Source organism: Psammomys obesus, unplaced genomic scaffold (assembly GCF_907164565.1).
Source record: "Psammomys obesus unplaced genomic scaffold, mPsaObe1.curated_primary_1811, whole genome shotgun sequence".
NCBI classification, from domain to species: domain Eukaryota; kingdom Metazoa; phylum Chordata; class Mammalia; order Rodentia; family Muridae; genus Psammomys; species Psammomys obesus.
The window spans coordinates 14,621,441-14,625,699 of record NW_026592548.1 but is presented as its reverse complement, the minus strand read 5'-3'; the positions used below and the strand labels follow the sequence as shown (position 1 = coordinate 14,625,699).

Genomic DNA, 4,259 nt, shown 5'->3' with positions numbered 1-4,259 from the left:
TTCTTCTTCTTCTTCTTCTTCTTCTTCTTCTTCTTCTTCTTCTTCTTTTACCACAGGGGGCCCCTGAGAGACTCTATCTAGCAGTGTATCAAAGCAGATACTAAGACTCATAACTTCGGCAGAGGGCAAGGAAACATACAAAAGAAGGGGGAGTTTGTATGATGTGGAAAGGATAGGAGCTCCACAAGGACCAAATATATCCGGGCACAGGGGTCTTTTCTGAGACTGATACTGCACCAAGGACCATGTATGGATATAACCTAGAAACTCTGCATGGATGAAGCCCGTGGTAGCTCAATAATCAACTGGTTTCCCATAGGAAGGGGAAAAGGGACTATTTTTGACAGGAACTCAATGGCAGGCTCTTTGGCCTCCCCCCCTCCCCCCACAAGGGAGGAGCAGTCCTGCTAGGTCACAGAGAAGGACTTTGCAGCCAGTTCTGAAGATACCTGATAAAACAGGATCAGATGAAAGGGGAGGAGGTCCACCCCAATCAGTGGACTTGGAAAGGGGCAGGGAGGAGATGAATGTGGGAGAGAGGGTTTGGGAGGGAATGAGGGAGCAGATACAGCTGGGATACAGTTAATAAAATGTAACAAATAAATAAATAAATAAATAAAAATTTTTCTTCTATCGGTAGCATTGTTCCCCAAGTAATTGTTAACTACTGGGCTCTATCAAGAATGTCTGAGGATTCCATTTGGACTTTGATCTAAGGTTGTGCTGTAGATAAGTTTATCACCAGAGTGGAAATGGCCTTTGAATTATCTTCTAGCTCTTGAGTTGTGGCATTGAGCTCATCTGCCATGACTTCTCTGTAGGTGATTACATTTAGAACACACATGTCTGGAAAACAAAAACAAAACCCAGTGCCAATTGGAGGTCTTTGGCTCTACTGTTACATAATCTGCTGGTACCGTTGATCCAAATGTGTAGGATGATTTTCCTGGAATAGACTATACAGAATTTGAAGAATTCCTCCATCTGGATACAAGAGGGCTTCCACAGTAAGCATGGTTGCAGCTTTGCTCTGAGCTCATAAAGGGGTCTTTGGGTTGTAGGATGTGTAATTCCAGCGCATCCAGCTTTAAGAAAAACAAGTCATAGAGCTAGAGACATGGTTCAGAGATTCAGAATACTGGTTACAATCCCAGAGACCTGAGTTCAATTCTCAGAGCACATACAACCATCTATAACCAGACCTAGGGAATCTGATGTCCTCTTCTGGGTTCTGTAGGTATCAGGCATGCATGTGGTACATAGATATATCTTCAGACAAAACACTCACATCCATTAATGTAATAAGACAAAGTAAAAGAAGGAAGGAAAAATCAGTCTCTTCAGAAGAAGCAAGGATGTGGTAAACAGGATGAATCTCTTACACTTCCATTCTTGGTTTTCAAGTTTTAGTTTCAGTGACCTGTAAATTTGGGTCTTTATTATTCATTAGAAGGCGAAGAAATGGTTTAGTTATTTATTTACCAGTTTTCTATCTTGCTTCAACTTTGATGTTTTAATCTAGTGCCGTCACTAAAATTGTAACTTATATAACATGAAAAATAATTGTCATCTTTGTCTTAACTGCTACTACCGCATCTCATTGATTTTCTTCTTCAAAGTGTTATGTACTCATGCTTTTCCCATTCTCACCATTTTTCCTCTAGCACACTCTCTTATCTCTGATTTAGACTTATTCTGATTTTTATCTAAGTGTCTGTGAGTATTCACACGTGAGTACAGCACCTGTACAGACCAGACAGGGCACCAGACCTCCTGGAGCTGGAAGTAAACCTGGCTGTGAGTTGCCCAGTGTGGGTGCTGTCAACCAAAGTCTGGTCCCCTGCAAAAGCAGCAAGTACTCTTAGCCGCTGTACCCGCTTTCTATCCACTCTTACCTCCAACTTAAAGTGTGAAAGAAGTATCTCATTGGCAGGGCGCTGACGTGGGGACACACTGTAGGTGGCTTACACTGTCGCCGATAGCTCACAGGTTAGAGTTCGCCACCGCCAGACACAAGGAGGTTTTAATGTGCGCTAACTCTCTGCAACCCTGTAAAATGGGTTCAGTTAGAATCCCCTTTTCATGGACGAAGAAACTGGGACAAAAGAGTTTGATAATTTGCTCAGAGCCCTTGCACTGATGCCCTGAAGAGCTGGGAGTTGAGCCCAGTCAGTCTCTGGAGCCTGCTGTCTTTTTCTAGATATAGATTCTATCTTCCAGGTTCATTGGCAGAAGCTTTTTATTCCAGTCAGTCTGAAGAGAGGAGAGGCCTTTAGTCAGGGTTTCAGAGTAGGAAACTTTAAGTTTGTGTGTGTGTCGGGGGGAAGCAGACGCTGTGTTCTGCAGTGAGGTAGGATCTCGGGGAAGGCGCCTCTATTCTTTCCTGAGTTCCAGTCTTTCCATCCCACATCCCTTACACCGATCAGAGTGCTATCTTGCTTTTACTGGGTACAGTATGTTTTCTCCTACACTGATTTCATCATGAGGCTGACAATTCCCAGTCTTTGCCAGACTATATTTAATGAGCATTTGTGTGTGTGTGTTGTGTCTTGTTCATAGCAAATCTTGAAATCTGGTTAGCGGCATGGGGTTGTATTTTCTCACTGTCATTTACTTTTTGAAAATGGAGTCATTTAGTTGAAACCATCCTCCCTTGCTCCTGCCATACAGGCTAGGTTGGTTCTGTCAAAGCCAGAGACGATTATGCCATTTCCTCCTCAGGATTGGCTTTCCTTAGAGAAGCTTTGGCAATTTCAGCCCTTCTGTGGTGATGCTGGCCTATGTATAAAGACATTAGTTTGTTCTAGGAACAAGAGGATCGGAAAATTTTCCTGTTCGTCATCCCAGTTGGAGTGGGTCCAGGCAGAGGTCACAGTGCCACCAGCTCCGCATAGTCTCAGAGTCGTGTTGGTGCCTTTAGTTTAAATTAGGCAGTGGCGTTAAATATCACCAAATTGTATTTATGCCCCTTTCTTGATCAATTTGTCCATTTCCTTTCTAGACCCTTTGTGTTCCTTCTGCTTCACTATGGGGGAGGGAGGGAAGGGAGGGTCTCACTCCCTGTATCTAGGTCAGCTGGCAGCTTTTGGCAGAGTGTGTCAAAGTTGCTGAGAGAATGAACAGGACTTAGTGTCAGGCAGACCTGTGTTCAGACCATCAGACACTTTCTAGATGTTCCTGCCTGAGGGTGGGGCCCAACTTCAGATTGTACACGGGTCCATGGCGCACGTTCATCACTTGATTCTATTTGATAGTGACAGCTGGGAGTCCAGTCCCTTTCTTATTCTATGGTGCTACGAAAAGAGAGAGAGAGAGAGAGAGAGAGAGAGAGAGAGAGAGAGAGAGAGGGAAAGTCTCCTCATGGAGTCCAGTACTCTGTGATGAGTTTTTTTTTCTGTTCTTATTTTATTAGCATATGTTAATAGCAATTACACATAAAATATGTTTGCATAATATATTTGGTTCTTTTTAAACATTTTTATTAATTACAATTTATTCACTTTGTATCCCCCTGTACCTCCCTCTCTCCTCCCCTCCCAATCCCACCCTCCCTCTTCCTCATCCATGTCCCTCTCCCAGTCCACTGATAAGGGAGGTCCTCCTCCCCTTCCCTCTGATCTTAGTCTATCAGGTCTCATCATTATTGGCTGCATTGTCTTCTTCTGTGGCTTGGTAAAGCTGCTCGCCCCTCATGGGGAGGTAATCAAAGAGCAGGCTAATCAGTTCCTGTCAGAAACAGTCCCTGTCCCCATTACTATGGAGGCCACTTGGAAACTGAACTGCCATAGGCTACCTCCGTGCAGGGGTTCCAGGCCATCTCCATGAGTGGTCCTTGGCTGGACTATCAGTTTCAGAAAAGACCCCTGTGCCCAGACTTTTAGGATTTGTCGCTGTCCTTGTGGAACTCCTGTCCTCTCCAGGTCTTACTATCTCCCACTTCTTTCTTAAGATTTCCTGTACTCTGCCCAAAGTTCGGCTATGAGTCTCAATATCTGACTCAATACCCTGCAGGGTAGAGCCTTTCAGAGGTCCTCTGTGGTAGGCTCCTGTCCTTTTCCCTGTTTTCTCCCTCCTCCGATGTCCATCCTCTTTGCCTTTCTGAATGGTGATTGAGCATCTTAGCCAGAGTCCTTTTTCCTGATTAGCTTCCTTAGGTGTACAGATTTTAGTATGTTTATCCTGTATTATATATCTAATATCCACTTATGAGTGAGTATATACCCTGTGTGTCTTTCTGCTTCTGGGATACCTCACTCAGG

The 4,259-nt window shown here is 44.1% G+C and overlaps 1 protein-coding gene across 4 annotated transcripts in view; it reads left to right on the top strand.

Moving 5' to 3' along the window:
• Mcoln2 (mucolipin TRP cation channel 2) overlaps positions 1-4,259 on the top strand; it is a 45,894-nt gene that overhangs the window by 11,492 nt on the left and 30,143 nt on the right. The window lies entirely within an intron of this gene.